The 9521-nt window shown below is 46.2% G+C and overlaps 1 pseudogene; it reads left to right on the top strand.

Moving 5' to 3' along the window:
* Nucleotides 1-1751: 1751 nt before the first annotated feature.
* Nucleotides 1752-8847, top strand: LOC144590435 (interferon-induced protein with tetratricopeptide repeats 5 pseudogene; annotated as a pseudogene).
* The last annotated feature ends 674 nt before the right edge of the window (nt 8848-9521 follow it).

Raw genomic sequence — 9521 nt, 5'->3', positions numbered from 1 at the left:
CCTGAGGCGTAACTGTTTATGCAAAGGGAGGTGGGGGATGGGACGAGCTGCCACAGGAGGAAGTTGAGGCTAGTACTATCACATAGTTTAAGAAACATTTAGACAGGTACATGGATAGGACAGTTTTTGAGGAATATGGGCCAAATGCTTGCAGGTGAGACTAGTGTGGATGGAACATGTTGGTTTGTGTGGGCAAGTTGGGCGGAAGGACCTGTTGCTACGCTCTATGACTCTATGACTCTGTAACATTTTCTTTTGGAGTGTGGATATTTCTTATTCCTCAACAATAACTTTCTTTTGGTGTATCGTTGCTGAACAATTTATTTCGATTTTCCTTGAGCTTTATGGAATATTTTGTCTAAGGTTATTCCATTTCGAATGAAACTAGGGTCAGAATCATTTCTATGCAATTTCTTTTCTTGAACCCAGTCACCAACATTTCACATTCAAATTGTCTTGTTGGGTTGTTTTATTATTTCTGGAATTCCCATAAACTCTGTGAAGGTAATGATTGGCTCGTTTAGCAATCAGTGGTGTATATCAATTTATATTCAAAATAAATATATATATATACAAATTGTACATTAAAAAGTAAGGTGTAACATTGTTTATTACCCTTATTTTTGCTAATGGTATGTTGTTTATGGATGGTTGCACTTCAGGGCAAGTGTAACCACTTTTGTCCTCTGGAGTAAACCAGTTTTTCCAGGTCTCTTTTAATCCCCTAATTCTTTCTCTCCACCACCCACTTAGAACTGAAATAACACGTCCCCTTTAAGGTCCGCTACTCTCCTGGCCACGAGCAAATGAGCCACATCCATGTCCAATTCAGGATCATTTCTCCAATTAACCCAGTCCTGCTGAACTTCCCCTTACAAACCACGCAGCTCAGAGGGGATGAAGCCACATGAATGGTTCTAGATATCATCTCACTTTGTCTCTAGAAATAAAGCCCATTGGATGAGTTCACCTGTGTGCCTGTAGTGTGCGTGTGCATGTGCACGTGGTGTGCATGTGCCCGTGGTGTGCATGTCCCTGTGCCTGTTCGTATGTCTGTGCCTATGTGAGTGCGTTCATTATTGATCCGGAGTCATGTCAGACACCACATTACTGGAGAATGTGGGCAAGAGTGCACTGCCTCCTCACACAATGCAGGGACTGATCTGTGGATTGTGTGGTAATGGATCATTATCTAGGGCCAGCTGGTGTTCAGTGGCACAGCAGGCCCCCCAAACCTATGAGGAGATTATTGTCTGTGTTGAATGAGTCCAAACTCTATGAGCCCTGGCTTCGGATCCCTGCATGAGCAAAACCCCGACTCCAACCTGGAGGGAGGTGGGGCGCTGACTGGCTCAAGAAGGAGGAGATGGCAGAAGTGCCTCTCATAACCAGACCTCGAAGACGAGCCAAAGTCTGCAGAACCAGGACACCCCTTGACCCAGTCCAAATTCTGGCTGGCAGGTTGCACCATCCATGGGGGCCAGAAGAAAGAACAACCACCCTGAATGTACACCCTCTAATGGCCAACCTACATTAGCTTTATTAGACTTGACCAGTTACATTACTCTGGTCCGGCTAGAACTGCTACCTACAGGCAAATAGGTATCTGAGATTCTCCCACTGACATGTGCATGGTGATATACGCCAACGTCCAGCTGCCTGTATATGTATTGCCATGAAGCACCACAGCTGGTGCCTCACTGTAGGGGTGGTTAAAGACTCCTGGTTCCACTCCTTGTTATGTGACTCAGGATTGGATCACCTGTTCAACAGCCACAGGAAGGCCCAAACCTCACGTTCTTCGAGTAGAAACCCCGAGAGCCTGGTTTGCACCCAGTGTATCTGTGGGACCCACAGGCCAGAGATGAGCAGAATGAAGAGAAGAGAATGTTGGTTAAACAGGTTTGTGGGTTTGAAGCAGAGCTGGAGGATGAATGGAAGCAGTGTGTACAAGGAAGAAGCTGGAGATGGACCTCAAAGGTCTGGAAGCACAAATTGAGGCTGTGAATAAAAGTTGTGATAAGACATTTAAACAACTTTGTAGTCGTCAGGCACAAATGAAAGACCACCAATGTGAGCTGGGAGAGGTGTGTCTGAAGAAGGGTCCTGAAAAGTCACACATTCCTTCTCTCCAGAGATGCTGCCTATCCCACTGAGTTAAACCAGCATTTTGTGTCTACCTTTGAGCTGGGAGAGGCTTGTATTTCCAGAGAGGAGATCTTCACTCTAAGAAGAATGAAAAGAAGCTGAAGAATCTCGAGGCAGAAATCTTGCACCTTCATGATGAACGTGCTGCTTCGGAGAAAGACGCATGGAACCCCAGGAGCCCTGAGCCCCTAAGGGTTTGAGGGACAACAATGCAGGTTGAAACTCAGAGCTTGTAGTGAGCACAGCGCTAGACAGAAGAGTGAAAATGCAGGGCAATGGTGGAAGCACATCTTGAGAATGTTGTTATCCTCTCCCGCCCTTTGGGAGGACCTGCTACAAATCCTGGGATTATCGCTAAGGAGGGGGAATGGGATTTCATGTCCCCATTAAGGTCCCCTCATCTCCCGGCCACAGGCGAATGAGAAAAAGTGAAGTCCAATTAAGTGTCATTGGACCAACTACCCCCATCCTACTGACCAACCCCTTAGGGGTTTAGGGAAGTGGCGGCGCTGCCCTGCAGCTGCGGCTCGCCGGCAGTCTGTTTGTCTTTCTTCTTTCTTTGTCTATTTGTTAGTGTTATATGTATGAAATAACCTATCTTTAGCTGTGTATATGTGGGGGGGTTGTGGAGGGGTGGGGGAAACATTTTAAAATCTCTTCCTCAACGGAGATGCGACCCTTTCCAAGTCGTATCTCCGTTTGCGCTCAAAAGAAAATAAATTTTAAACGCGGGGTCTTCCATCGCCCGGTACGGCTCGGCCTCTGGACTTAACAGTGCCCGGTGCGGCTCGGCCGCGGGGCTTTCCATCGCTGGTGCGGCTCGGCTGCGGGACCTTCCATCACCCGGCGCGGGTCGGCCGCGGGGCCTTCCATTGCCCGGTACGGCCGCGGGACGGTTCAGCGCCAGGTGCGGCTCGGCCGCAGGGCCTTCCATCGCCCGGTGCGGCTCGGCCGCGGGGCCTTCCATCGCCCGGTGCGGCTCGGCCGCGGGGCCTTCCATCGCCAGGTGCGGCTCGGCCGCGGGACCTAACATCGCCTGGCGCGGCTCGGCCGCGGGGCTTTACATCGCTGGTGCGCCTCGGCCGCGGGGCCTTCCATAGCTGGTGCGGCACGGCTGCGGGACTTGGCTGCACCCGGCACGGCCGCGGGATGTTTCAGCGCCCGGTGCGGCTCGGCCGCGGCGACTTGGTCGTGGGGAAGAGAGCGGAAGTTTTGTTGCCTCCATCACACTGAGGGGGTGTTTGGAGTCACTGTGATGGATGTTTGTGTTGGGGTTATGTGTCTTGTGTTCCTTTTTTTTGTGTGACTGCTGGTAACGTCATTTCGTTCGGTACCTCGGTACCGAATGACAAATAAAGGCTCTGTATTTGTATCTGTATTAACCCTGGAGTGCAGAGGGGAAGGAGAAGAGGAAACTGTGGGGTTAGTTCTATACCCTTTTGTTTTGTTTCTGGAAATAAAGCTTCTCGGGTGAGTTCACCTTGCAGTGTGTGCCAAAGTATTCTTTAATGATCTGGCATCATGACTGATGCCACAGAACATAGGACAGTACAGCATAGGAGCAAGCCCTTCAGCCCACAATGAACTGATCTCATCTGCCTGCACATGATCTATATCCCATTATTACCTGGACTTATGCCTGTCTAAAAACATCTTCAACACCACTATCATAACTGGCTCAACCATCACCCCTGGCAATGCGTTCCACACCCCCACTCATCTCAATGTAAAAAAAACCTTTCCTCGCACATCTGCATTAAATTTTCTCCTTCTGACCTTATAGTTATGTCCTGTAGGTTTGGACATTTTCACCCTGTGGAAAAGGTTCTATCCTATCTATGGCTCTCCTAGCTTGATATATTTCTATCAAGTCTCCCCTCAACTACTGGCGTTCCCGAAAATGCAATCCAAGTTTATCCAACTTCTCACTGCATCTGAAACTGTGTAATGCAGGCAGCATTCTGTTAAACCTCTGCACCCTCTCCAAAACCTGCACATCTTTCCTGTAATGGAGCGACCAGATCTGCACGTAATTCTCCAAATGCAGCCTAACAAATGTCCTATAGAGCTGCATCATGACTTCCTGACTCTTATATTCAATGCCCCTATCAATGAAGGCAAGCATACCATACTCCTACTTTACCATCATATTCACTTGTGCTGCCACCATCAATGAGCTTTGAACTTGGACTCCAACATTCGTCTGCACATCAATGCTGTTCAGGGTCTAGCCATTACCTGTGTTAAAGTCCATCTACCATTTCTTTGAAGATAGACACAAAATGCTGGAGTAACTCAGCAGGACTGGCAGCATCTCTGGATAGAAGGCATGGGCGACGTTTCAGGTTGAGACACCTCTTCAGACTGAGAGTTAGGGGAGAGGGAGACACAGAGATAAGGAAGGGTAAGGTGTGTAAACAAGACATCAAAGGAGATGCAGGTCAAGGAAAATGTAGAATAGATCATTGTTGGCCAGGAGAAGGTCACAACGAAGTATACCGAGAAACCATTTAATCGGGGACAGTCTGGTCAGAGAAGTAGGAAGGGAGAGGGTTGGAGAGGGATGCAGAGAGAGGGAAAGCGAGGGGTGAAGGGGTGTCTCGACCTGAAAAGTCGCCTATGCCTTCTATGCAGAGATGCTGCCAGTCATGCTGAGTTACTCCAGCGTTTTGTGTCTATCTTCAAAGAAATGGTAGATGGACTTGAAGTTAGAGAGGTTAACATTCATACCACTGGGGTGTAAGCTGCCCAAGCGAAATATTGAGGTGCTGTTCCTCCAATTTGCGCTGGGCTTCACTCTGACAGTGGAGGAGGCCCAGGACAGAAAGGTCAGTGTGGGAATGGGAGGGGGAGTTAAATTGTCTTTTGAAACCTAAATATCAGGTACATTTAGACAGACTGAGCAGAGGCGTTCAGCGAAACAATCGTCGAGCCTGCACGTCACCCATTCCTTCTCTCCAGAGATGTTGCCTATCCCACTGAGTTACTCTGGCACAGGAGATGTTCCATGGTCTGGAGGCCCTGTCCTCATTCGCAGTCTGCCGTATCTTCAGTATATCCCCACTTCAGCATGTTCAATTAGCTCCTCCCCATGCCTGTCCGCAGTCTGCTGAGACTACACCAGGTTATCCACGGTTGGTCGGAACCTGGTGGGTGTTTCTCAGAGGGATCGATTGCCGTGTGAATGTCTTCCGGGGATTTCTTGACTCTCTCCTCCCAGACTTTGAGCCTTCTGGACGATGCACTACAGTCCAGGGGATGGACAGATGAGAGGAAACTTCTGCGTGATTTCAAACGATGAGGTAGCAAAGGGTGGTCATGTTGGGGGCGTCTTTCATCCTCTGATTGTCTGAGGCGTTCTTCTTTGACTGGTTGTAGCTCTTCTGATTCCAGGAGGTGCAATGCCAGAGAGTAGGTAGATGCTGTCAGTCTTGGTAGGATCCATGCATCCACTGATGCAGCGACAGCTTGTGTTTAGCACAGGATCATTCTTCCTTGCATGAGCTGAGCGCTCCTATACTGCGCACGCATACTCGACAGTGGAGAAACAGAGAGCCAGAGGTGTTGATCAAATAATTTCTAGAATTTGCTCCCCATTTTGAGGTACTTGGTGATATGTGCTTTGTCGTTCAGAGATCGATCCAGAGTCACACTGAGATAGACTGGACTGTCACAGTGCTCCAACCACACCACACACTGTTTCAAAAGTAATTCATGTGTAACTTTACCCGGGGACAATTGCAGAAGTAGTTTCCCTCTGTGTGTTTACCCTGCAGTGGTTGACCAGATGCGGAGATGCCTTTGAACTGCATTTGTGACATAATTGAAGTTAGTGCTGATCAGAAGTGGTTCAACTGCATTCACCAGTGTTCAACATTAGCATCAGTAAATTGTGCAGCATGGACCCCTAAAGATGAGGTTGCAACTCAAGGTTCAAATTCTGTTTTAGATTTAAAATTTTCCTTTTAGAATCCGTGCTCCTGCTACTACTCTGCTGGATTCACCTTTCTAGAATCTCACTGCATCACAGTACAATATTTCAAAGGAGTGGTTTAAAGAACATTGTGTCTCCTTCGGCCATGGAGTAAATGGTTCTTCATTCTCCATGGCTGGTAAGAATTGGATGTTATAATGTTTAAGGACATATTTCCTTTGTTGAATCTCATCGAGTGATACAGCGTGGAAACAGGCCCATCTGCCCAACTTGCCCACACTGTCCAACATATCCCAGCCACACCAATCGAACCTGCCCGTGTTTGGCCCATATCCCTCCAAACCTGTCCTATCCATGTACCTGTCTGACTGTTTCTGAACAGTTGGGATAGTCCCTGCCACAACTACGTCCTCTGGCAGTTTGTTCCACACACCCACCTCCATATGTGTGAATAAGTCACCACTGAGATTCCTATTCAATCTTTCCCCCTCCACCTTAAACCTATGTTCTCTGGTTCTCGATACACCTACCCTAGGCAAAACACTCTGTGCATCTACCCGATCTATTCCTCTCATGATTTTATACACCTCTGTGATATCACCCCTCATCCTCCTGCTCTCCAAGGAATAGAGTCCCAGCCGACTCAAACAGTCCCTTTAGCTCAGACCCTCTAGTCCTGGCCGCATTTAGAAAATTGCGTTCAGTTCTGGGCACCATGTTATAGGAAAGATATTTTCAAGCTTGAAAGGGTTCAGAAAAGATTTACGAGGATGTTGCAGGTTTATTGGAATTTTTATTTGAAATTTTGCATACAATTCTCGTCACCCCATTACAGGAAGGATATGGAGGCTTTAAAAATGTGCAGATGAGGTGTCCCAGAATGTTGAACGGATCAGGGGATATTAACTATAAGGAGCATTTGGACAGACTTGGATTGTTTTCTCTGGAATGACAGAGGCTTTGGGGAGTCCAAATATAATTATATAAATTTATGAGAGGCGTATACAGGAAAGACAGTCAGTACCTTTTTCTCGGGATGGAAAAATCAAATACTAAAGAGCATAGGTTTAATGTGCAAGGGGCAAGATTTGAAGGAGATGCGTTGGCCAATTATTTTTATATTGAGGGTGATGAGAGATTGAAATGTACTTCCAGGGTTGGTGGTTGAAGCAGATATGATAGAGGCAGTTAAGGGAGAGGCATATGAGAAAAGCGTCTCCAGCATGTCTGATCTGCTGACTATTTCTGAAGCTTTGGAGGTTGGCTGCGACCGATTTTCATGTGTTTTCTTCTCTTACAGCAAAACAGTGAGGGATTTAAAGGAGAAGCTCGATCAGCTTCAGTGTCACTTCACGTGGGGCCCACAGAAGGAGACCATTGACCTGGATGATATGATGTACAGATTACAAGATTCTATAGATCTGAATTTGAAGTATAAGGCCAGGTCCTGCAACCAATTTGCTTTTGTTAACTCCCTGCAGGGCAACTATGAAGAAGCTCTTGAAAATTTAAAGGAAGCTGAAAAGATTCTGAGAGAGAACCACGAAGATGCATTTGAAAGAAGAAGCATCATCACCTATGGAAACTATGCCTGGGTGCATTACCACATGGGACAACTGACCGAGGCCCAGTCCTACCTCGACAAGCTGGAGATGATCTGTAAACTGTTCACTGATGGCCCCCGCTACACAGCAATGATACCTGAAGTGTATGGGGAGAAGGGATGGTCATTGTTGAGATCGGCAGCTCAATACTATGAGGAGGCTATGGAATGTTTTCAGAAAGCTCTGGAGGAAGATCCCAATAACACGGAATGGATCATGGGCTACGTAACTGCTCTGCATCGTCTGGAACCAATTGCTGGAACCCCAGAGAAATGCAAAAGCAGGCAGTGCGTGAAGCATCTGAGACGTGTGCTGGAGCTTGATCCAGATGAATCTTTGGCCATGGTGATGTTGGCCCTAAAATTGCAAGAGATTAAGCAAAAGGAGGAAGCAAATGAATTAGTTGAACAAGCCGTACAGAAAAGCCCTGATGTTCCAAAAGTGCTTCGCAGCGGGAAAATTTTACAGACTAGAAAAAGCTGTGGAAAAGGCAATTGAGCTGCTGAAAAAAGCATTAGGAATCACTCCACACAGCAGTGTCCTACACGACCAAATAGGTATGTGCTATAGAGTGCAACTGCTTGAACTGTTGAAAAATAGATTGAGCTCTGATCCACAATACCCTGAATTTCAACAGAAAAAGTTTTTGATCGATCATTGCAAGCATCACTTTGGAAAAGCATTTGAACACCGTCCAAGGACAGCTATTAAATCACAACTAGATTATGCAGACATCTGTCTAAGAAATGGAGAGAATTCCAAAGCAGGGGAGGTCTACAGCAAACTGCTGGAGTTAGAGGGTATTCGTCCAGATAATATGCAGAGAATATGGTTACGGGCTGGCTTATTTCAACTGCACAAGAGAAGGTCTGATTCAAATGCTATCAAATTGTTCCAGAAAGGACTGGAGATTAAAAATAACTCCAAAGAGTGGAAAATGTGTTATGAAAATTTGGAAAAGTTGCAGACAGAATACTTTGCAGGGATCCACATGACAGCAAGGCATTTGGTGTCAAAGGGTTACTGCATCAGATGGATGGGGACAAGTCTAAAGCTATTGAATACTTTGAAAAGGCTTTGGAATTCGATTCCAGCAATGAAGAATATCTTAGTGCTCTTTGTAAATTAAGCCTTTCGTTTGAAGAGCATCATGAACATTAAAAGATGCAACAATTTCACCTAAAGCAAGAAAAGCATGAGTGGGGTGTTTGTTTCACTAATTATATTCTGTTCTCACCTTCTCCAAATTGGAACTGCACTCATGAATGTGCAATTTTTTAAGATGACCTTGTGTTAATACAATCCAACCTATGTGGATCTTTCAAGAATAGTGACACTTTTACTACATTGAGAGAGAGAGATAGAGAGAGAGAAAGTGCATGGCACACAGCACACTGACTAATCCAAAGTGCTTGCTTGTGACACTATAAAACATTGGAGACTTTTACCTCTGTCCAAGGTACAATGAGGAACACAACACATGTTGTGTTCTGATGTTCAACTTGGACATTGTCACCTTCAAATCATGCAATATTCATATTACATCCATCTTTATTAACATGACCGTTATCGCTACAATTGAAACTGGGTTGTAACATGCTAACTTAGTGCATGACATAGTTAAATCATGCGATCTAGATAGCGTGAACAGTTACAGAATGAGAAGCCTGTGGAAGCCATTTCAATAGATAGAATAATTAAAAGTGAACTCCGCCACAAAGTTCTTTATCTTGAAGATAGACTTCAAGGCAATACAAAATATAACATGGTTGTAGTGGTGTACAGGGCTGAGTCTGAATACGACACCGCCTCCCCGGGGCCGCTGCCGCCGACGC

Source organism: Rhinoraja longicauda, unplaced genomic scaffold (assembly GCF_053455715.1).
Source record: "Rhinoraja longicauda isolate Sanriku21f unplaced genomic scaffold, sRhiLon1.1 Scf000186, whole genome shotgun sequence".
Lineage (NCBI taxonomy): Eukaryota > Metazoa > Chordata > Chondrichthyes > Rajiformes > Arhynchobatidae > Rhinoraja > Rhinoraja longicauda.
The sequence above is the reverse complement of the archived record's forward strand: the minus strand, read 5'-3'. Positions and strand labels throughout refer to the sequence as shown.